Source organism: Artemia franciscana, chromosome 12 (assembly GCF_032884065.1).
Source record: "Artemia franciscana chromosome 12, ASM3288406v1, whole genome shotgun sequence".
Classification (NCBI taxonomy): Eukaryota; Metazoa; Arthropoda; class Branchiopoda; order Anostraca; family Artemiidae; genus Artemia; species Artemia franciscana.
Genome location: NC_088874.1, coordinates 37,189,354 through 37,215,065, shown reverse-complemented (window position 1 = coordinate 37,215,065; position 25,712 = coordinate 37,189,354). Strand labels below are relative to the sequence as shown.

Genomic DNA, 25,712 nt, shown 5'->3' with positions numbered 1-25,712 from the left:
TAGAGATAGCCAGCATCTCTATATTGATTCTTTTGTTCATGCTCTCAAAAAAGGAGAAAAATGCAAGGCAACGGGCAACTTCAACTTCTCAGATGGGCTTTCGATCTATATATAAATTAAATAAAAAAAAACAAGTTTTTTCAACTGAAAGTAAGGAGCGACATTAAAACTTAAAACGAACAGAAATTACTTTGTATATGAAAGGGGCTGCTTCCTCATCAACGCCCCGCTCTTTACGCTAAAGTTTGACACTTTCTCTCAACTCTTCTTTTTAAAACAGGAAAAAACTTTAGCGTAAATAGCGGGGCGTAAGTCTGTAAGTCTGTAAGTCTGACTGTAAGTCTGTAATGAATGAATGAAATTGATATTTTGTTTCAAACTCTGAAATTTAAATTTAAGGCTAAAATCTGAAAATGGATTTTTTTTTTTCTTTAGCTCTATCATAATTCCGTCATGAAAGGGTTAAGAATGACCCCTAAATCACAAAAGCCGTAGAATAAATAGTTGACATTACTAAAAATACTTTAGCGCAAAGAGTGAGGTATTAGGAGAAGGTGAGCTCCTCATATGGGTAATAATTTCTGTTCTTTTTAAGTTTTAATGCTGCTCATTACTTCCAGCTGAAAAAAGCTTTTTGATATTTATTTGTTCATTGTTTTTTTTTAAGTAATGCTAGTAAATCCTGCGCTCCCTTCATGGAAATTTTCTTCCCCCATGACAAATTCCTCGATGGAAAGCTCCCCCAGCATATCCCCCTCTTCGCAGCCCCTCCCCTAACCAAAAAATCCTCCTGAAAACGCTTGTACACTTCCCAATAACCATTACTATATGTAAGCACTGGTCAAAGTTTGTAACTTGTAGCCCCTCCCATTGGGACTGTGGGGGAGTAAGTCGTCCCCAAAGACATAGTTATTAGGTTTTTCGACTACGCTGAATAAAATGGCTGTCTCAGAATTTTGATCCGTTGACTTTGGGAAAATAATTAGCGTGGGAGGGGGCCTAGGTGCCCTCCAATTTTTTTGGTCACTTAAAAAGGGCGCTAGAACCTTTCGTTTCTGTTAGAATGAGCCCTCTCGCAACATTCTAGGACAACTGGGTCGATACGATCACCCCTGGGAAAAAAAAAACAAACAAACAAATAAACACGCATCCGTGATCTGCCTTCTGGCAAAAAATACAAAATTCAACATTTTTGTAGATAGGAGCTTGAAACTTCTACAATCGGGTTCTCTGAATCTACACTGAATCTGATGATGTGATTTTCGTTAAGATTCTATGACTTTTAGGGGTTGTTTTCCCCTATTTTCTAAAATAAGGCAAATTTTCTCAGGCTCGTAACTTTTTAATGGGTAAGACTAAACTTGATCAAACTTATATATTTAAAGTCAGCATTAAAATGCAATTCTTTTGATGTAGCTATTGATATCAAAACCCCGTTTTTTTTAGAGTTTTGGTTGCTATTGAGCCGGGTCGCTCATTACTACAGTTCGTTACCACGAACTGTTTGATATAACACCTTTAAGAAGACCTAAAAAAACGAAAATTTGCATTTATTACAGATGATGAATCTTCGGAAGCACCCAAACTATCAAACGTGAAAAGACCAAGAGAACAGCTCGAACAAATGGAATTCACAATGAGTGCAGACTTTGCCGACTATGGAGCACTCCTTTTCAGTTGTTCCATTGTGAACAAATGGAATTCACAATGAGTGAAAATAACCATAATATGATCAAGACCGGTAATTTTTTCATGCAGACTTTGCCGACTATGGAGCACTCCTTTTCAGTTAAAAGAGGAACTTCAGTTAAAAGAGTACAACATAAATGAACTCTTGAAAGTAGGTGAACAAATAGGTACGCAGAAGACGAAAATCGTGAGCAATGATGTGAGAAAACTACCTGCTGAACCACTGATAGTTAAAGCAGATGAAGTTGAAGAGGTTGAGATGTTTAGATATCTTGGGAGTCTAGTAAGCACAGATGGAAGCCCTGAACATGAAATTGCTACGCGTATCGCATAAGCAGGAAGCGCCCTTGGTAAGTTGAGAAACGTGGGGAAAAGTGTCACTTTCTCTTTAAAGCTTACATTGCGGCTCTTCAATAGTAATGACCTGTCAGTGCTAATTTATGGTTCGTCAGCTCGCTTCGTCATGGTTCGTCGAGCTGCTTAGTCAGCTCGACGCTGACGAAGCAGCTAGAGAAAAGAATCCCTAAAAATAATTGTCTTCAACAGATACTCGGAATCAACTTTGACTTACCTGACTTGACTTAACGCTCTTGCTCAGTGGGGTAGCTAGTGTAGACGGAACTGGTTGACAGCACCGTCAGTCTTCTCCAAGTAGCCCTGTCCAGGGCTGAGGATGGGCCTCATTTCGGTTGATTTTGCGGTTGAACAGGTGTCGGTTTATTGCATCAGCCCATCTAGTGCGTGGCCTTCCTCGAGGGCGTTTCCAGCCATTTTCTGAGGATACTTAGCGGGAGACGGAGTAGTTAGCCGTACCACCTCAGAGAGCGGGCTTTTACTTGAGTAGAGAGGTTTGCCAGCTTGAAGGTCATCAGGATCTCAGTGTTGCGGATCTTGTCATACCATTTGAAGCCTTCGACTCGACGCAGGTGTCCAGTCTGAACGGACGGATAATCACTGGACGGGTAAAATTACCAACTCATTCATTAGAGAGAAGACTAAATAGTCGCTCATTATTGATAAAATCATTAGCAATCGGTGGCAATATTAGGGACATTTGGTTAGAATGGGTAGTAATCGCCTGTTCCATATTGTTTGGTGTTGGACTCCCGAAGTTTGGCGGCGCGAACGACACGAGACTGCACTTGGACAATGCTTTGAAGAAGACGCAGCGCTCTCAAGAACATCCCTTGATAATCTTTGGCCGAAGACGCAGGAGAAGTCAGTCTGGAAAGGCAATTCTGGTGCATTATGTGCCGGCCGGCGTGGGTAGCTCAAAGTCTAAGTAAGTTTCTTTTACGTTTCTAATTTTACGTTTGTGTTTCCAAATTAGGTTCAATTACGTCTCTAAATTATGTTTTTTTGCAATTTATATATTTTTATGTAACAGGGTTTGATTTTTACTTTGGTTTCTGTCGGATTTGAGTTTCATTTGCTCATTCATGGCAATTTCTTTTCATTTTAAGTTTAAATTATTATATAAATTTCTTTCTACTAGTCTTAGATATTAATATGGCTTTTTATTTTTCTTTGAAAATTCTCTATTGACAAGAAAAATTTATTGCCTGGCTATATTCGTTTAATCATAAGGCCCTTTCCATTCCTTTGTGTTTTTTCATGTATATTTCTTCACTTGAACAAATACCAACAAAACCATAGCAATTTTATTCACGCGTCTATTAAGAAGGCCGCGTCCAGGGAAAGGGAGGCACGGGGTCTGAACCCTCCAATATTTTTGCCCAACTCGTAAAAAGTTACAGAAATACGTATAATAAAAACATTGATACACTTTGAAAGTTTTTTATTATAAACATTCCCTCTCCAACTTAAGAACAATCCTGGATGCACCCTTATTTGTTGATATCCGAAAGAAAACACTTATAAAATAGAATACGTAGTATCTGTACGAAATATCCGATTATTTCATTGGACAAACTTATTTATCAAATGTAATGGCAATTTATTGTTTTCATTTATTATCTACTGTTTTAATTTAATTTCTTTTACTTAAATTTATATTACCGATATACCATATACAATTGGTGCACATATGATAGCCGAAAAACAATTATTGAATTAAAATAGACCAATCTAAATACATAGTGTCCATTCATTTTGCTATAGAATCACACCCTGTGAACTGTTATGACACTTCGGTAATTTTATTTATTACCTGTCTACTGCAGTGAGTGATTCTTATTTCATATCTAAGGATACTATTTGATAGGAAATGCTTATGCTACTTTTTTCACTTAGTTCCCAGCTCGATATTTCTTTGTGAAGAGTTCAGCTTGCTTTGTGCGCAATATCTAAGGGATAGAGCTAAGTCCTGCGGAGACACTCCCGAAAAAAAATGTTTCAGTACATACTAAGAGTTTGTGGTCATATTAAAATTTATATGGTTATAATTTAAATGTTTTAACTGTATTTAGTGAAAGGTAATTGAATCACGATCAGTTTAAAGTTCTCAATTTCCGATAATTTTTCTAGCTACGAAAGAAAATGAATTTTAAATGCAACCCAATTTGCTACCGTACAGGACAACCTCAAGCCAAAAGAATTACTATGTATAGCGGGGTTTTTACCGGTGGCTTTATCGTATGACAAGTAGGTCTATGGGTTTTTAATACTATACCAAGGGTGTTGCTAAATATTAAGGACTGGACTCCCTTTCAGTCCCTCTTATTTGCATTGAACTTTAACCTTTGTGTTACAACACTTAAATAAAAGGGTCATTTAGAGTGTTTGCTTTTCAAAATAAAGTTAGATTTTATTTCCCTAGGGGCTATTTCTTCTGCACCTATAGATAGATAGATAAATGTATTTCAAAAGCCCATGGGCCATATACATACAAAATATAAATAAATAACAAACAAGCAAGGTAACTAAACAACAGTGTGAATAACAAACACGCACAAAAACAAAATACAACGCGAAAATGCCGAATCTAACAACAAAAGAAATTAATCATATACAATTTTTTCTTCTTATTAAGGATTTATCTATATACACTCCCACTCGAAATATTGTGGTTGGGTTACTATTTTGAAGAATACCCGGAAGCATCAAATTAATCCCATGCAAATAAATTTCCCGTAAATCCAAGAGCACCGGGCATTTCTGGAGAAAATGATCCAAGTCTTCATCCTCATCTTTACAAAGGGGGCAAACATACCGCCTATCAGGACCAACTATCATTTTTTTTTTTTTTTTTTTTTTTTTGTCAAAAGTTTTTGCCTGTTCTGGATTGGAAGACAATTCGCCCTTAGCTGAATCCAACGACGTAGAATCATAGCCGGTAAATTAAATCTAAAATAAACCTCTTTTCCAAAACTAGGCTTATATTGACGGTTCTTCCTATATTAAATACAAAAATATGAAAGAGACAACCCCTTCCTCAACCTTCGCTTTTTAGACTAAAGTCTTCAAGTTCTTTAAAAATACTTCCCATCCTAAACCAACGGCCCTTGCTTTTGAGAAGTCTCTCCTAGGGGATCAGGACAAAAAGTGAAACATTAGCGTAAAGAGAGAGGGCTGAAGAGGGGGCATCCTCCCTCATTTACAGAATGATTTCTATTCGTTTTAAGTTTTATTTCTGCTCTTTACTTTCAGTTCAAAAAACTTGTTCTATTAATTAAATTTCTGACCATTTAGTTGCTGACTCTGCACTTCAATCTATATTAATCTATATACATTATGCCAAATCTCATGAGACGTTTGTGGTACCTGAAAAATCCTTTTGAGGGCTTTGTTACCCCTACTCCCCATAAAACAGCCGTCTCGCGACTATCCTAATAGCTGGTGCGCTGTCTAATAGACAGTAATACGCTACAACTATTAGTGTTAACGGATAATCCGTCATTAATAATGGTTCGCTTTTTATGAACTGATTTAATCGTTAGGAGCAAATTTTATACCGTGTTTCAGTCTAGCCTCTGAGACTGAAAGACTATATAAAAATTACATTAATAGTTCTCACAATATTTCCCAGGATAATATTTTATGCTTTTCGGACCTAAATTGGTATTTTGCTGGACGTGGTAATTTGCGGTAAAAGTGGCAATTTGCTGTGCCGTGATCTCTCTGGCTTCCTAATAAAATAGAAATAGAACTGAAAATGTTGTTCCAATTAGTCCCCTTTCTATAATCTAATACTGCTGTTTTGATACAATAACCATTGGAAAGAGAAACAAAATACAAATGTGTGACCATTCTTCCCTGGGGGAAAACATTAATTCTAGTCTTCTTGTAGGAACTAGTTTTAGGGTTCTCATACATGTTGATTTTTAACGTGTAATTTTTATCAAGATCGCACCCTTTTTCTACAATCATGCAAATTTTAATATGCGACCTTGATGAATGAATTAGCAACTATTGAATGCTGGACGCTTAGAACCAGTATATTAACATAGGTTTATACTGCAGGCTTATAGAGTAGGTTAATGTAGATTTGATAGAGTATGTTAATGTAGATTTCATATAATGTATGTTAATTTATATATACATGTATGTTAATTTAATTCGTTTCAAAGTTTTGGTTTCTAGTGACAAGAGTCGCTGTCTTTACTTAAAGCTCATTACAATAAACAATTTAATTCAGGATTTCTTAAACATCAGGTACGTTCCTCTTTCTTTTCCTGTTTTTGCATTCAAATTTAATTGGTGCATAATAGTACTTCTAGAATAATAATTAATTCCTGAAAAAAAGTGCTTCCCCTAAAATGTTTCCAGAAAGGGCTGAGATTTTTAAAATGAATATTTAAGTTGCCATTTTCTTGATTTTCAATGGGATTTTTGAGCGAACCATTTCTTGTAAGATCTCCCCTCCCCTTCTTTGCAGACAGGATTATAAATTTAAGGAAGTGAAACTTCAATTATTTCTGTAATAAGAGAAGAGCTGTCACTCCTAGCATCCGTATTGCAAGCTTAGCCCAGAAATAGTCCTAGAAAAAGGATATTAGGAGGCAAATTCCTTCCTACATTTTTACCTGAACGGCTTCTTACTGAAACTTACAGAAATTGGGGATAAAAACGCAATTCTTAAGGCTTCAGATTCACCAACCCACAGAAAGATCGACTCTCTCCCCCTAATTAACTCGTCTGCAACTATACGGCGCTCGACATAGCATTATGAGGTATTAATTGAATTAACTTGGTGAAATGAAACATAAGGAAATAGAAATAAACAGTTATAAATAAACAGATAAGATAAATAAGCATGAGAAATATAAATAAATGAACATATCTATATAAATAAAAACTTACTGTCCGTCTATTACACTATCTTTTATAAAAAAAAAGGAAAAAAAAATAAGAAAAATAGAAAAAAACTAAAAAAAGGAAAAAAACTAAAAAAAAACCTGAAAAAACAACCTAAAATACAAAAGAAGAAAAAAAGGACAATGCTGTCAGAATGTTAGAATAGAATTTTAGAACAGTTAGAACATAATGTCAGGACAGTTAGAATGCGATACAAGCGACAATGAAGATCCATATATAGAACCCTGCCACGTGGGGGTGCTTAGTTGACCTCCACATGTTGCTGTGGCTATTAATATAAGTAAAATTAAACATAAATATAGATAAGTATAAGAAAATATAAATAAACATAAGAAAACAACTGTTTATCTTGAACGGACTGTATGTATCCATGCGGTAAATTTCTAGGCAATTTCCGTTCATTAGCAAAATTTAGAACTTCGCTTCACAAAGTGCAAGAAATGTTCAGTTCTAGAGTCTAGAACTCTATGTCTCCAGTTTCCAAATTCTATCGATCAGAAATTTGTTTTTCCTATATTTGTCATTTGTGCCTAAGATTGGCGTTCACAAACATACAAGACTTAGACCGTTTTGAACATTATAAAATTTTATCAAATTTTGCTTCCCCCTACTCCCCAGGGAATTTAATCAAAATGGTACTGTCTGGTTCAACTTATATGGGAACCCAATTGTAGAGGTTTCAAGCTTCCTATCTGCAAAATGTGGAATTTTGTATTTTTTATGTCAGAAGAAAGATCATGGATTCATGTATGTTATTAAATAAAAAAAAAACAAGTTTTTTTTAACTGAAAGTAAGGAGCGACATTAAAACTTAAACCGAACAGAAATTTCGTATATGAAAAGGGCTGCTTCCTCATCAACGTTTCGCTCTTTACGCTAAAGTTTGGCTCTTTTTCTCAACTCTACTTTTTAAAACAGTAAAAAATTTTAGCGTAAAGAGCGAAACGTTGATGAGGAAGCAGCCCCTTTCATATACAAAATTTCTGTTCCTTTTAAGTTTTAATGTCGCTCCTTACTTTCAGTTAAAAAAACTTGTTTTTTTTAAATTTAATTTCTGAACGTTTTTGAATGAATGCATGTTTTGATTTTGGCTCTCCGCAGATGAATAATTAAAACCAAATTTGCATTTTTTTTTTTTTTTTTTGGCTAAATGGCTTTCTCATAGTTTTTATCGAATGATTTTGAGAAAAAAGGAGTGGGGGAGGAAGCCTAATTGCCCTCCGATTTTTTGACTTTCAAAGGAAACTAGAACTTTTAATTTTTTGCGAATCTTTTTATTAATAAAAGATATACGCAACTTATAAATTAGCTTACGTAACGAACTTTTGTATTCTCATGTTTTTATTACATATATGAGGGAGTTCACCCCCTCGTCAGTACCTCGCGTCTTTACACTAAACCTTAAATTTTGTCCCAATTCATTAAAAATGACCCCTGAATCAAAAAAGCCGTAGAATAAATAGTTGAAATTCCTAAAAATACTTTAGCGTAAAGAGCGAAGTATTAGGAGGAGGTGAGCCCCTCATATGCGTAATAATTTCTGTTCGTTTTAAGTTTTAATGCTGCTCCTTACTTCCAGTTGAAAAAAAACTTTTTCGTATTTATTTTTTCATTGTGTTTTTTTATTTTGTTTTCCTGGCGTGATCGTATTGTATCAATTGTTCTAGAATATAAAGAAAGGTCTCATTCGAAAGAAATTAGAAGCTATCGTGTCCTTTTTAAGTAACCAAAAAGATTATAGGGTAGCTAGGCCCTCTTTCCACTTCTTTTCCCCCAAAGTTGTCCGAAAAAAAAATTGTGATAGCCATTTTGTTTAGCATAGTAAAAAAAATCCAATAAATTTTGCCTTGGAACACTGGCTTTCTCCAGGGGATATCTGACCCCCCAGCCCTTGGGTAAAGAATTTCCCATCCTAAAATTTGCCCATTGTTTACGTATAGTGTTTGTCATTGCGAAGTACGCAGACATTTTTCAGCGGGTTGGGCAATTTCCTTCTGGGAGAGATTTTTCTCAGGGAGAATTTTTCGTGTGGAAGGAAGTTTCCTTCGGTGAATTTTCCATGGGCAATTTTATACTGGGGAAATTTCCTAAAATTCTTATACGAAATTCTTTTTGTTTGTCGACTCAATTTTAAATATGGGGATATTCCACGTGAATTGTCTGGGGGAAATTTTCAGCGGCATTGGAACTCTCTGGAAGACCCTTTTGTGGGGGGATATTTACTATGGGAGAAATTCTCTACGGTTGATTTTCCACGGGGACAGCTTTTCGTTGGGGAGTGGGATGTCCGGAAAAAAAATTTCCATGGAGAATTTCTGGCTTAACTTGAGAAACAATCAGAAATCAAAGTATTTTTCAAATAAAAGTATGCCAAGGAGAATTTTTAGGCAGATTCATCCGCAAAAAATTTCCGGTGGGATTTAAGCAAGGATAGAATTGTCTAGGAGGGATTTTACGGGAAGGGGGCTGTTATGGCTCTACAGATTTCCAGTAGAGAGTCTACAGCTACAAGAGAAACTGATCCAAGTGATACGGGTTGTCAGAAATACCTATACAAGATTACCTCAAAATTAATGACTGTGTCCGCCGTCAGTAGCCTCTGGGACAGCGTTTTCAAGAAATGGTCAGTAAATCACTGAAAAATAGAACTGACCTTCAGAGAAAAATTGACATAATGCTTGGATATTTATTCAATATATCATTGTAAGTTATTCAAAATGTGAAGAAAAAAAAATCTCTGACGCTCTTTAGTGTAATTAAATAAAAAAAACAAGTTTTTTCAACTGAAAGTAAGGAGTGACATCAAAACTTAAAACGCACAGAAATTACTTCGTATATGAAAGAGGCTGCTTCCTCATCAACGCCCCGCTCTTTACGCTAAAGTTTGACTCTTACTCTCAATTTTTCTTTCTAAAACAGTAAAAAACTTTAGCGTAAAGAGCGGGGCGTTGATGAGGAAGCAGCCTCTTTCATATACGAAGTAATTTCTGTGCGTTTTAAGTTTTGATGTCACTCCTTACTTTCAGTTGAAAAAACTTGTTTTTTTTATTTAATTTCTGAACGTTTTTGAATCAATGCATGTTTTGATTTTGGCTCTCCGCAGAGGAATAATCAAAACGAAATTTGCATATTTTTTTTTTGGCTCAATGGCTTTCTCATAATTTTGATCGAATGATTTTGAGAAAAAAAAGAGCGGGGTACGAAGCCTAGTTGCCCCCCGATTTTTTGGTTAATTAAAAAGGCAACTAGAACTTTTAATTTTTTACGAATCTTTTTATTGGTAAAAGATTTACGTAACTTATAAATTAGCTTACGTAAAGAACTTTTGTATTCTCATGTTTTTATTACATATATGAGGGGATTCGCCCCATCGTCAGTACCTCGCTCTTTACACTAAAGCTTAAATTTTATCCCAATTCATTAAGAATGACCCCCTGAATCACAAAAGCCGTAGAATAAGTAGTTGAAATTACCGAAAATACTTTAGCGTAAAGAGCGAGGTATTAGAAGGAGGTGAGCCCCTCATATGGGTAATAATTTCTGTTTGTTTTAAGTTTTATTGCTGTTCCTTACTTCCAGCTGAAAAAGCTTTTTCACTTTTATTTTTTAATTGTTTTTTTTTTAAATAATGCTAGTAAATCCTGCTCTCCCTTCATGGAAATTTTCTTCTCCCATTACAAATTCTCGAAGGAAAGTTCCCCCAGCATATCCCCCTCTTCTCAACCCCTCTCCCAAACCAAAAAAATCCTCCTGAAAACGCCTGTATACTTCCCAATAACCATTACTATATGTAAGCACAGGTCAAAGTTTGTAACTTGTTGCCCCTCCCACGGGGACTGTGGGGGAGTAAGTCGTCCCCAAAGACATAGTTATAAGGTTTTTCGACTACGCTGAATAAAATGGCTATCTCAGAATTTTGATCCGTTGACTTTGGGAAAATAATTAGCGTGGGAGGGGGCCTAGGTGCCCTCCAATTTTTTCGGTCACTTAAAAAGGGCACTAGAACTTTTCATTTCCGTTAGAATGAGCCCTCTTGCAACATTCTAGGACAACTGGGTCGATACGATCACCCCTGGGAAAAAAAAAACAAACAAAAAAACAAATAAACACGCATCCGTGATCTGCCTTCTGGCAAAAAATGCAAAATTCCACATTTTTGTAGATAGGAGCTCGAAACTTCTACAGTAGGGTTCTCTGATACGCTGAATCTGATGGTGTGATTTTCGTTAAGATTCTATGACTTTTAGGGGGCGTTTCCCCCTATTTTCTAAAATAACGCAAATTTTCTCAGGCTCGTAACTTTTGATGGGTAAGACTAAACTTGATGAAACTTATATATTTAAAACCAGCATTGAAATGCGATTCTTTTGATGTAGCTATTGGTATCAAAATTCCATTTTTTAGAGTTTTGGTTACTATTGAGCCGGGTCGCTCCTTACAACGGTTCGTTACCACGAACTGTTTGATTTTTATTATTTTAGTTTGGCAAAATCAAGAGTTAATATAGGCCAAAACCTGAGTCAAAATGTTCTTATATTGGGTATTGAAATTATCACCTAACTCTAATAGGGACACCGTTGTGTCGCACTCCAGGAGATTTCCCAAGCATTTTGGAGCCAGGATTGACAACTTTTCGGTTCATGAATGTATCTTCTGAACATCCAAAAATGATCCTTTTTAGCTAAAGTGCTTCCATCCTGAAATTTTACTTTTTGATTTACCAGTAGTATTATTGACCGAAAGACGCTTAATAAAGCAGCCTGCTAACCTCAAATACCCATCAAATACCCTAAATAACATCCCAATACCCCAAATACCCCAAATAACATCAAATACCCTAACATCTCTTTTAAAAGTAGCCTGCTACCATTAAATATAACAAAAACGAAAAAATTCATATAAAACATCCATACAAAATTACTTAGTGTGAAACCATGAAAGTCATATAAACAATTAAATTCCTTTGAGCAAATCCTTTATTTACATCATCACTAGAATGGTAAGAAAAAGATGATATATTCTTTTTCCAACTTTATATTTAATTGGGAAATGATTCGTTTAACATCTGGAAATTACAGGATGCCTCTCTTTATGTGTCGAATATTCTAATATACGCCACTTTTTGCCCTTTAATATTATTGCGAACCGGCACATGGGAATATGTCCTAAAGGCATAAAATATATCACGTTGGCAACAGTGTTTGGATCCACTCTGAGTAACTGTCATTGACCAGATCTCAATTAAGGAGCCCTTCAAAAATTGTTTTCAAATTTCACAAGATTCTATTTTCTTCATTGTTACATAAAACTCGCAAAACTAAATCCTTTTTTGTCTGTAAAATTTACTTATCAAACAAACCTTAGGAACAAATTTTTCTTTAAATAATAAATCATTAAAACTACTTTTTTAAACGTTTTGTCAACTCCAAATTTTTTTTATAGCCCAAAACAAACTTTAAAAGGTAATTTAATGAATAATATAATAATGAAATAAGTTTATAAAAATTTCATCAGAAAATCAAAAATCCTTTCTTTTTCTTTCTGAGTTGTGAATATTCCCCGGTATATCAAATGAAAACTAACTTTTCACTACACCACTTAAAATATATCAAAATTAAAGTAAAACATGGGAGGAGGAGGGGGGGGGGAAACTTTAAAATCTTTAAGCAATGTTAGAATGCTATGCGTTAAGAATATTTATTATATGAAAAGTGTCCTATATAATACCGATTATGGGGTTTCTGAGTATTTTCTTTAATTTTATAAATAAAGCTCCCTAACTTGGAGATGGTCCCCACGAGTCTCTTAATGGTCCCCGAGGTAGGAGGAGGGGGATCTAAAAGCAGTTCAGGTGAGCCAAGTAAGTTGAAAGTATTTAAAATTCATTTGTATAAGAAATTATGTACGAAATCATTATATACGAAATCATTAGATATCCTTTACTTATGAAATTATGTACGAAAACATTAAATATCCTTTCTGAGTTTTTGCAGTCTCACTTGTTCTTTATCTTAACTGCTCTAACTATGTACTTAAATATGTACATAGTACATTAAATATGTACTTAAATATGTACTCACTTAAATATGTACTCACTTAAATATCACTTAAAACTTAAATATATTTTTGCAGTCTCACTTGTTCTTTATCTTAACTGCTCTAACTATGTACTTAAATATGTACATAGTACATTAAATATGTACTTAATCTAACTATGTACTTAAATAACTATGTACTTAAATATTAAATTAAATACTTAAATTAACTATGTACTCTAACTATGTACTTAAAAGCTGATGTCTTGACTAGATTTTGGTTTCGGAAATGGATTAGAAAATGTGGATTCCGTTTCGTTATTCTCTTTTCTCTTTCATTGTGCTTTTCTTTGATTAGTGGCATGATAATAATCACCACTGATTATTGCTATCTGTCTTAAAAGAAATATTTTCTCAAGGAAGGATAGGAAAATGCAAACCCGAAGCAGCACAATACTTCCCGAAAAAATAACTTTCTGTAAACTTTAGGAACGAACTGTTTACGTTTCGCTGAAATATTATTCAAATATCATTAGAAAATATGAACTGTCAAATACTAAAAATTTGTTTTAATAGCCAAAATTGCGAGGCAAAATAGGCTTCAGTAAACACTGCGTACTCACATTAGCAAGGGCAAACACATTCACCATTGCTCTTTTTGTCGGCTTGATCACTTCTGTAGCTGAATTGCTCAAAAACCACTTCTGACTAGTTGCAAAGCCAATAATATTTTCATAAGCCCCAGCATTGGGGCTTGCCCCACCTCCTCAGAAATTTCAAATTTGCATAAAGTTCTATCCCCTCCTTATGCAAATTCTTCATTTGTTTTGTTACCGGGCTCCCTCTGATTTTCTTATTATTATTTTCTCCGCAAAGAAAAAATCTTATGTACGTTCCAGATTTAAATGTTAGAAACTTATTAACTTTATGATTTAATGTTAGAACCTTTAGAAACAATACATATTAACACATTTATGATGCGTTTTTTGTGTACCCCCCCCCCCAGAAAAAGTCCTGGATATGACCCTACCCAGAGGGTTGTATCTCGCAGATCATTTCAAATGGGATTCATAGAGGCGGGGTTCTTAAAGAAAGATGGATCCGGAGAAAATAGGGTCTTTAATTAGAACCCCTATTTTAATAAAGTAAAATTGTAAACAATTAAAACTAAAATGCTTAAATTATTTTAGTTTGCAGGGTAGCACTGCACTTCCGCTGACATCAATGTTTTTTTTTACCTCCATGATCACCCATCCGAGCCAACCAAACCAAACCCAATGGCTTTTCATCAGTTTCTTGTACTTCTAAGTGCTTATGTGAATTGTCGTAGGATAACTCAAGGGCGTCTCTAAATCCTAAACCCCAAATACATGTCAGTGTTTTAAGGAGCAATACATTAATCTAGGCTGCTAACAAACTCTTGAAACATATTTATAAGCAGTTATAATAATAAATATGTATTTATATTTCGAATAATATTTAAACGTGCGAGGTACTCTAAATTTTTTAGCCAAGAGTACTTGACTGAAGAGTTTAGCTCCATGGGACTTGGGTTAAAATCTACTGACTTTTCTTTGGCAAGCCCAGTCTTGAATTGGTAAGCTGCTGGTTTTAGCCAAGAATAGTGCCTTTTGAAACAAAATACAAAGTAAGGCACTTTGGCACGGGGGCTTCAACCAAAATTCTATGTTTCTCCTTTATTTTCGATTTTATCATTTGTTTCAATTTTAACAGAATTTTTTTCATAAAATTCATGCTATAACTTAAATGTCATTTGAATAATGCTAAAGGACATATTTATTTTACTGCATAGATATAACATTAATATTTCCATCTTGAATGTCATATCTATGACGCAGTTTCCCCTCAGAATAATCTTTTCCCTCGAAACTCTTTGATCTCCTTTTCTTCATTGTATTTACTTAGTCTTTAGATCAGTGAAAAAACAAATAAATAAATGAAAAAATCCATAAAGAATATTCCAATACTTTTTAAAATTACAGATTATTAAGTAATCGTAAAACAAGCAAAAGGTAGGCACAATTTAATTTTCGACTCAAACAATTCGCCTGTTTATTGCAGGAAATATTGATGGTTGAGTTTAAACTTTTAGGACATATTGAGGAGGGTGTACAACTACTGCTGCTACATTTACTATTGCTACTTCTACGAGCACTACTGAGGTTAAGGGTATTAAGGCTTTCATGAAATGTTTAGGGGGTTGTTGAACTACTATATGCATGTAGATCCTCAGAATGGCACATCAACAATATCATAGGAACGGCTTAGAGTATTAAGTTGGAATTTTCTGGGACTGTCAAGGGGATGTAGAAACAACTTGAAGGCATAATGTGCTTTGCACTGCTGCCACTATTATTGAGACTACTGCCACTGCTAAGAAAGTAAATGTTTACGAAGCATAAATTATCCTTGATAAATAGATGATACACAAATTATAATAAAGAACCAAGTAAAACTTAAAACCAGCAGAAAATACCACAAAAAGTAACAGGGGTCTAACGCCCCTGTGGCTTTTAAATACCAAGAGATTACTTAAGCTTTACTGCAAATTAAACACATTTTGAACGTTTTCTCATTTTTTCTATAAACCTATCCAAAATAATAGATACTTTCTGGAATGAATTTCAGTGTATAACTATCAAACTATATACATTTTTCTAAGCAATCTTCCTTGATGGTGATTACCTCTTTTTTTTAATGTTTTGAGAAATGACTTGAAGATTGTTTTCAGCGCAGTGAAAATCGTGTTATAGTCCTTAGAAGACGCGGAGAGTGTTAACCTTACTGCTCTCCGTTCTTCCAGGAATAATTATCTTTATGCTTACCATTTTCAAAGTTTTAGGGGAATCGCAACTGTGGTATCCAATTTTAGAAACAAAACTCAGCTCAAGCAATAGTTGAATTGAAGAAATATTCAATTAGTGATATGAAATAACGCGCTGTTTAGGCGAGTAAGTTGTGGGGTAAGTTGATGTGGAAGGTAAGTTGATGTGGGGTAAGTTGTGGGGTAAGTTGATATGGAAGGTAAGTTGATGTGGGGTAAGTTGATAGTGGGGTAATAACGTGCTGCTTAGGCGAGTAAGTTGTGGGGTAAGTTGATATGGACAAGTTCTTAAAAAGTACCCTATAAAACTAGTTTATTTCTAAAAAGTATTATGAAGAAAGGTTTTTTTAATTGTAGTTTTTTTTTCATCCTCTCTCTAATTTCTACTGCTTTCTAATCTCTAATCTCTACTCTTCTACTCTCTACTTTCAGGAGTATCTATAAATTCCAAAACTAGAAACTATATTTATGTACCACCTACACAAAAAAGCAAATAAGTAAATTGTTTTATCCATACCAATTAATATTCAAATTGGAATAATATGCTGTTTTCTTGCTCCACTATGTTTTTAACATACCAGCAGATAACGAAAATTTTTCTATCCCTTCAAAACTGAGTTTGAATTCTATCAATAATTACTACTGGCTTAACGAAGAAGAAAAGCAAACTTTTTATCAAACTGTGTCTCCATTAGAGTATCCGCTTTTGAAGCAATTGTGTAGAATATTAGAAATTTTGGTGTTCAAAATGGGGATGGGGGTTGAAGGGGTAGAAGTCAGGACTCTAATAAATACAAATATAGGGGGGGGTTACCGGGTTGAAACGCTCTTTAAGCAATTGTGTAAAATATTAGAAATTTCGGTGTTCAAAATGGGGATGGGTGTTGAAGGGGTAGCAGTTAGGACTCTAACAAATACGAATATAGGGGGGTGGGTTACCGGGTTTATTTCTAAAAAGTGTTATGACGAAAGGGCTTTTTAATTGTAGTTTTTTTTTCATCCTCTCTCTACTTTCTACTAGTTTCTACTCTCTACTCTCTACTCTCTACTCTCTACTGTCAGGGGTATCTATAAATTTCAAAACTAGAAACTACATTTATGTACCACCTACACAAAAAAGCAAATAAGTCAATTTTTTGATCCATACCAATTAATATTTAAATGGGAATAATATGCTGTTTTCTTGCTCCACTATATTTTTAACATACCAGCAGATGACAAAAATTTGTCTATCCCTTCAAAACTGAGTTTGAATTCTATCAATAATTACTACTGGCTTAACGAAGAAGAAAAGCAAACTTTTTATCAAACTGTTTTTTTGAGTATCCGCTCTTTAAGCAATTGTGTAAAATATTAGAAATTTCGGTGTTCAAAATGGGGATGGCGGTTGAAGGGGTAGCAGTCAGGACTCTAATAAATACGAATATAGGGGAGTGGGTTACCGGGTTCGAACGCTTTTTTGTGTTCGCAACTTTTTCATCGGGTCTTAGCGGCCATTTTTTTTATCTTGCTTTTCTTACTAACCTTAAATAAGTGATTTGTGTTTTTTTTTTATTTATGAATTTATCAGCGGTATCGAACCTTATTGGAGCAATGATATATGGAATAGATGGAATGTTAAATGTTGGATTTATAATCTGACTCGGAATATGCGGCACCAGATGTGTTTTTTCCTAAAAAGGACGGCTCTATTCGATTTTGTGTAAATTTTATTAAACTGAATGCCATTTCTGTATCAGATGCGTACCCAATACCAAGAATAGACGAAACTTTGGAGTCAGGAGGCTCCGAAAAAACTATCTCTATTTTAGATTTTTAAGAAGAGGGTAGCCATCCATAATTTTTTTTTTCCATATTTTTAACGGAAAAAGAAGAATTAAAAACAGTAACAAATGGATGTGAAAAAAGTCTAAAGATAAAGTCAAAGGAAAAAATATCTTTAAGTGAAAGTGCTTTAAAGTAGTTTGAAGTAACAGTGATTTCCTGTAAATGCCCTTGGATTTTTGTTCTTATCCGAATATCAAATTTTATATATAACAGTTCATGTACCTTTTTTTAAACAATCAGTCATACAAAATAAACATCGATGGGGACCTTTTTAATGGGGGTTCATAATAGAAACTGGGGCACCCTCCCTTGGGGCATAAATACATGTAAATGAAGAAGAGGAACCCTCAAAGGTAGACTCAACAGAGCCATCCGGCGAGTCCAGACGTTCCGTGAGTCACAAACCTTCTCCCAGCAATGGGTTAAATTGCATGGTGACGCTGCAGAGCATCGTGGAAGAATTCTCTATAGGAGGACAGCTGCGGCAGGGCGTAAGATCCAAATCTATGGAGAGCGGCTACTTCTAAGGGCTGCCACGACCCTTTTAGGGGTACCTGCAAGACTGGGGACCATGATGTCAACTTTATTCCCACTTGAGGAGTGGCACCCCTCGAGTGAATTATAGCCTAGTAATTGACACAGGATTCGCCCCGGATTCTGATGGCAAAACAGTAAGATCTGATGGCAATGTTACAGTAAACTATAGACTGAAAGGATCAGTACAAAATACTAGGGTATATAGGAGTTCTCTTATTGATGTTAAAAGTAAACATCATAATCTAGTAGTGTCTAGGGTTAATTTGAAGCTGAAACTTTGGAAGCGTAATTACCTTCCGGGGAGTTATGATGTTAGTAGAGTCCAGGATTAGAATTTGAGACAAACTTTCCAGGTGCAGTCGAATACTAAACTTGAGAGTTTAAAATATGAATGTGGAAGATGGTTGGAATAATTTTAGAAGAAGAATTTGAGCAGTTGCTGATGGTGTCTTAGGGAAGAAAGCTCGGACTTTAGCTAGGAGTATTAGTGAAAAAGCTGTATGTTTAAGAAAGAGGAGAAGTGGCTTGTGCAAGAATTATCTGAGCGATAAACCAGATGAAAACAAAAGAAATTTAAGGATTTTGGAGAAATCATTGAAACATGAACTAAGGAGGTGCGAAGTAGAGACCATGTATAAAATTGCCTAGGATCTGGAAGATCCTCGCTTGAAGATCCTTCGCTGGAAGTTCCTCGCTATTATGCTAGACAGCATAATAGTAAAATATTGTGCTGGCATGTTAATAAATTAAAAGAAAGTAATATATCCGGACCTACCCCAGTTAAAGATAGGAACGGGACACAGTTAGTGATAAGGACAGAGTTAGAGAGAGATGGGCAGAATATTTTGAGAATGTGCTAAACCAAGAGTTGCAGGAAAAGATCCCATTGCAGCTTTCATTTGGCGTAAGGTGGAATTTTTAAAGTCAATTGAGTCTAGTAGCCTTACCATCGCGATTCGTCCTTAAGTTTCTTTGCGTATTTTTATAGTACTTCAGTTTCTCTTCCTTTTTGTTTTTTTTATTTACTCCGTTTGTGGTCTTGTTCCGTTTTTTGAATGAGCAATAAATTTACAAGCTGCAATGGTATTCACTTTAAACCTTTTTGTGCTAGTACAACGTCCCCTGTTTATGCCATGATGGTTTCAAGTTAATGCTTTAAGCTCTCTCTGAGATATTTCTTGTACGTCCTGTTGATAACTTGCATGCACATAAAGTGTTCTGATTTAGCCTAACGTTTCCCTGAATAGCCCTGAAAGCTCCAATAATACTATTAAGCTTAGTAATTTTAGTACTAACAGCAATAGTAGCAGGCTGTCCCTGATATAGTCCCTGGCCCAGAATCCTGGACAAGATCCCCCCTTAAAAAGTTTTTTACTGTTTTCAAAAGACGAGCTGAGAGAAAAAGTTGAACTTTAGCGTAAAGAGCGGGACGTTGATGAGGAAGCAGTCCCTTTCATATACGAAGTAATTTCTGTTCGTTTTAAGTTTTAATGTCGCTCCTTACTTTCAGTTAAAAAAAAACTTGTTTTTTTTTATTTAATATCTCATTAGGATTAATATAGCTTCTTTTCTTGGGTATGGTCGATATAATTGACAAGTACCAAAAGTACTTATGCTTCCAGTATTAACTTATCGAACCAAGTTGTTACTATAAAGCTATCAGTTGCCTTTATTAACATTAGAACCCTATAAATATACGCTGGTAAAAATATTAGAAAGGCACACTAGTAGGTCAAATTAGATAGCCCCTCATTCTGATGACAACCGCGATTCAAAAATTAAACTCCCTCATGTTTCCTGGAATTCAAATTTCCTAAAACTTCTAACCCCTTAACCAAGAGAGTGCCCTACTCTAATATTATGACCTATCCTTACTTGGATTACCCTACTTGTATCTAACATTAAACCAACATTTTTTTTTTCTGTATGAAAAATCAACTTCTTATGTTTATGGACGTTAAAATTACTTTTATGTATTCAGTTAAACTGATCAAAATATCTATACTGACTACATTTAAAAATAGGAAAAAACAGCGTAGAAACCTCTTTTTATTAAATATCTATTTAGCCACATTGTCTGTGTTTTGACTCTCTGTTTTGACTAATTTATTTGTAGAACGTATGTTTCATATCATTTTCAGCTATATTTGAGGTAGATTTTTGAAAAATCTGTATTATGACCATTATATTATGAATAATAATTTAATCAAAGACTTTATTTGAAAATACTTTTTGAAAATGCATATTTTTAAAAAATCATTCGTACAAGCTACAATAAGGTATGAATGCGCTACACTGAGCATGTAAAGGCTAATTTGCCTTTTTATTTTTATATATCTCTGCTTATAGCAAAGTACTAGTCACTTTTACGAAGGCATACGTGGAGGGGTGGTAATTTTGTTTGTTCACAGGGCTCTTATTTGCTTAGTGTAGGTTATCTGATATGCCGGTTGTATATTTCCTCGTTTTACCCACAATAGCGCTATAAGATGGCATAATAAGTTTGTATTAGCGTTTGCTATTTTCGGACTAGTGATTGTGCCGGTTTGGGCTATATTTTCTACCGAGCAATGACGCATGGCCCTAATTTGCCCTAGAAATGCGGCAACTAAGACTCATGATATCATGTTTCTTTATTTAAGGTAACTGAATTCAAATGGAATTTTACCTTGTAATTAATTTGAGCAGACACATGGTCGAAAATTAAGAAGCTTCGAAAAATATTATTGGCTTACTAAAAGCTGAAACAGGTTATGTTAAGCTGCTAGGCTGCCAAATTGACACATTTTGTGTCAAAATGACACAATTTGATGTTGCGTGACACATTCAGTCGAAATGATGACACAATCGATGCAAATGACACATTTTTCGATAAAAATGACACAATCGACAAAAATGACACATTTTTCCAAAAAAAATGACACAATTTTGTCATCCAAGTCCTGTTTTTTAAATGATAATAAAAGAAAAGTAAAATTTCGGTTTTCAACCTCCAGAAAATCTAAAATTAACGGAGAGGAATAGCACTACCTAACGGTGGCAGTAGTACACAATCAGTGCGGAATACAGGACAGATGCCATCACCATATTTAAAATTTAAACCAAGAGAAGAAAACAGCCATAGGTGGAAATTCAAATCAAAATGCACGTTGAATATCTGAACTTAATTGGCTACTTGATTGGTATAGTCAACTGGTACGTATTTAATAGTAAAAAGTAAACAGCCAGCAGTTTTCCAAAGCTGTATGCATAAGCAGGAACTCACATTTTTAAGAGTACAGTAGGGGTATCCCACCTTGGACAAGATTACAAATTTTAAATCTGTTTATTATTATTAAGAGAAAATATAGAAAAATTACAAAGCTATAGACCCCACAAAGGGGTCTAAACTAAAAGGGGTCTAAGACTTCCAGAGAAGTCTTTCCTTCAGAATAATCCATCTGTCTTAAAAAGGCACCAACAAATATGACAAAAATACTAGATTGAAGCTAGTTGAATGGCTTACATATTGAGTAAATAAATGTAGTTTCAAAATTTCTAAATGAACATATTTCTATTTTCAAACAAGATTACTTCATTCTAACCTTACCTTGTTTCACCTAAAAATGATGAAAAAGGTCAAAAAGAACAATTGTTTGAATTTGGAGTTCCAGAGTAGTGACACTCACATTCACTAACTCCTTTCCAGCTCAAGTGCAACCATGAAGTCTATCATGAAGTCTTTTGTCAAAACTGACATCTTAGAGAATGATAATGCTTTTGTCATACCCATGATCTCAGGCTGTTTCAAGGAAATCTCCGAGATTTCTTTTGGTCCAAATACCAAAATACATGTGCTGAAATATAAGGATGTGATACTCTCGAATTATCTCAAACAGTTTAGGTTGAGCTGCCTCAACTTCCTTGTAGAAGCTATCGAACAAACGAGGAAATCAATTTAACATTCTGATCCCACTTTAGAAGCTCTGGCTTGTATAGACCCAATCACTGCTTTGAGTGGAAAAGTCGACACTCGAGTGGGACGGACTGGTCGGTTCAGAAGTTTACTTGGAAAACACGAAGGTGAAGTGGAAAGGTCAAGGAATGTAATAGAGATTCAGTGGATCTTGATGAGTGAGCATAGGGATAAGATTGTGAAAACCATAGGAACTTAAAATGTTTCCTTCGATCTTTTGGAAGGCGTTATTGAATACAAATGATGTTCAAGACAAGCCACAGTTCGAAGAGCTATCCCTTTTCATGCTAAATCTGTGTGCTCCTTTGCATTCCAGTGCATTTGCAGAACGTCAATTTTCAGTTCTATCTAATATAAAAACGAAAGTCAGGAAGAGTCTACTTCTCGACAAAATAGACTCACTGATGCATGCAAAGCAGCTGGTCTCTCGTACGAAAGGAACCGTGCACGACTGGGAAATTCCTTCCGATATGCGGAAGAATTTTATGGCCTGGTACAAGGAGAAAGAAGAAGAGACCAATAAGCCCTAGATATAGCCAGGGTCGAATATACTTGAAGCTTTGGGGAGGGGGTCTGTGTGTGAGATGTTACCAAGTTGTTCAGTGCTTATATATCTTATATTTATCTGTAATTTTTAGTACAAATATGCGATTGATTTTGGCTTACATTTTTCCTCGACCTCTAGGCCCATTAGAAGTACGCTTGTAACCATTAAGACAGGAAGAAGGCTTAGTAGTATTGTTGGTTCAAGCTAAGCTTCAATAAGGGCATAATGAACCACAGACAATTCGATAGACAAATAGTTTGAACTGTTTTTGGAACTAAAAAGCTCAAACGCCCCTACTGTGGTCTTATATTTTTTCCATTTTTGAAGGTGTCATCTAAAGCTTAGCCAATTACAATTACAACATCATGCGAAAAGTCTTTAATTTACTGTCGGATTTGATTGTCCCTTTGATTGTTGTTGGTCGTCCAGACACAAATTCATAGTGTGTAACATTGATTTAATCGAATGTTCCTATTACTTTCATGACGTCATAAAAACGTCTCGATCCCAAGATAATAGTTTAAGGTTAAGTTTACTCCTTTTTGAACTGATTTGGAAAAGATTATACATTCAAAATTCTAAATAAAGATTTGACAATTGAATATAAAACCACTTGTAGCAAATAATGACACATTTTGTGACACATTATGGAATCTGAGATAACAAAAAGCACATTTTTGGAAAAATATGACACACTCCTTAAAAAAAATTTGGCAGCCCTGTTAGCTGTAGCCTGAAATCAGAGTTACCGTCTTTCAAGGCTTACCAGCTTTTCAAAAATTTTACAAAACAATATTGGATCAGGAATTTAAGAAGTTGAAAGGATAATTTATAACCATTCTGAAATATGAATTTTCTAGAAATAACATGATTTTTAAAAATATGAATTGTCAAAAAGTATTTTTTTTTGTAACGTTTATGATTAAATTATAAATTATAAAATATTGGTCAAAATAATATGAAACATATATTCTGCAAATAAATTAGCCAAAACAGAGAGTCGAAACAGACATTGTGGCTAAATAGATATTTAATAACAAGAGGTTTCTACGCCATTTTTCCTATTTTTAAATGCGGTCAGTCTAGATGTTTTGATTAGTCTGATTGAAATACAAAAAAGTAATTTTGACGTCCATAAATATAAGAAGTTGATTTTGCATACAGAAAAAAATATTAATGTTGGGTACACACAGGGTAATCCAAGTCAGGATAGGTCATAAGATTAGAGTGGGGCACCTTCTTGGTAAAGGGACTAGTAATTTTCGGAAATTCCAAGATACCTGAGGGAGTTTTAATTTTGAATCGTTGTTGTCATCAGGAATGAGGGGCTACGTAATTTGACTTACTATTGTATTCTAATGTTAATAAAGACAACTGATAGCTTTATAGTAAATCTTGGTTTGATAAGTTAATACCGAAAGAATAAGTACTTTTGGTACTTCCTAATGAAATATACTTGACTATGATGAAAATGTAATACTTGAGTAATGAAATTATGGCGACTACAACAGAGAATTATGGAAAGTAAGCTTCTAAGAACGTATTGTATTAAATACCTAACCTAACCAATTCTATCAAACAGTTCGTGGTAACAAACTATAGTAAGGAGTGACCCGGCTCAATAGTAACCAAAATTCTAAAAAACGGAATTTTTGAACCAATAGTTACATCAAAAGAATCAAATTTCAATGCTGATTTTAAATATATAAGTTCCATCAAGTTTAGTCTTACCCTTCAAAAGTTACTAGCCTGAGAAAATTTGCCTTCTTTTAGAAAATAGGAGGAAACACTCCTTAAAAGTCATAGAATCTAAACGAAAATCACACCATCAGATTCAGTGTATCAGAGAACTCTACAGTAGAAGTTTCAAGCTCCTATCTACAAAAATGTAGAATTTTTTACTTTTGCCACAAGACAGATCACGGATGCGTGTTTATTTGTTTGTTTTTGTTGTTGTTGTTTTTTTGTATTTTTTTTCCAGGGGTGATCGTATCGACCCAGTGGTCGTAGAATGTCGCGAGAGGGATCATTCAAACGAAAATTAAAAGTTCTAGTGCCCTTTTTAAGTGACCAAAAAACTTGGAGGGCACCTAGGCCCCCTCCCATGCTCATTTTTCCCACAGTCACTTCTGAGATAGCCATTTTATTCAGCTTAGTCGGAAAATATAATAACTAATTATTTGGGGACAACTTACTCCCCCACAGTCCCCTGGGAGGGGCTGCAAGTTACAAACTTTGACCAGTGATTACATATAGTAATGGTTATTGGCAAGTGTACAGACGCTGTCAGGGGATTTTTTTGGTTTGAGGGGGAGGGCTTGACGGGAGGGGCTTATGAGGGGGAACTGACCATGGAGGAATTTCTCATGGGGGAAGAGAAATTTCCCGAAGAGGGTGCCGGATTTTTTAGCATTTAAAAAAAAAAAAAAAAAACAATGAGAAAATAAATGTAAAAAAGTGTTTTCAACTTAAAGTAAGGAGCAGCATTAAAACTTAAAACGAACAGAAATTATAACGCATATGAGGGGTTCACCTCCTCCTAATGACTCGCCCTTTACGCTAAAGTAATATTAATAATTTCAACTATTTATTCTATGACTTTTGTGATTCAGGGGTCATTGTTAAGGAACTGGGACAAAATTTAAACTTTAGTTCAAAGAGTAAGGTATTGACGAGGGGGTGAAACCTCTCATATATGTAATAAAAACAACAAATATAGAATTTCGTTAAGTAAATTAATTCGTAAGTTACGTATATTTTTAATAATAAAAGCGTTCATAAAAAAAAATAAAAGATCTAGTTACCTTTTTAAGTAACAAAAAAATTGGAGGGTAACTAGGCCTACTCCTTTGCTCCTTTTTTTCCCAGAATTATCCGGTCAAAACTACGAGGAAGCCATTTAGCCCAAAAATAAATTAATATGCAAACTTCGTTTTGATTATTCATGTGCGGAGAGCCACATTGTCTGTGTTTTGACTCTCTGTTTCGACTAATTTATTT

At 34.8% G+C, this 25,712-nt stretch overlaps 1 protein-coding gene across 2 annotated transcripts in view; it reads left to right on the top strand.

The window, feature by feature from the left end:
- Positions 1-4,040: 4,040 nt before the first annotated feature.
- Positions 4,041-25,712, top strand: part of LOC136034072 (uncharacterized) — a 46,795-nt gene continuing 25,123 nt past the window's right edge. Inside the window, exon 1 of one of the 2 annotated variants that reach the window (XM_065715190.1) lies at positions 4,041-4,124. The gene's annotated coding sequence lies outside the window, so the exon portion shown is untranslated. The remainder of the gene's footprint in view (positions 4,125-25,712) is intronic. The other variant, XM_065715191.1, reaches the window with a different exon arrangement.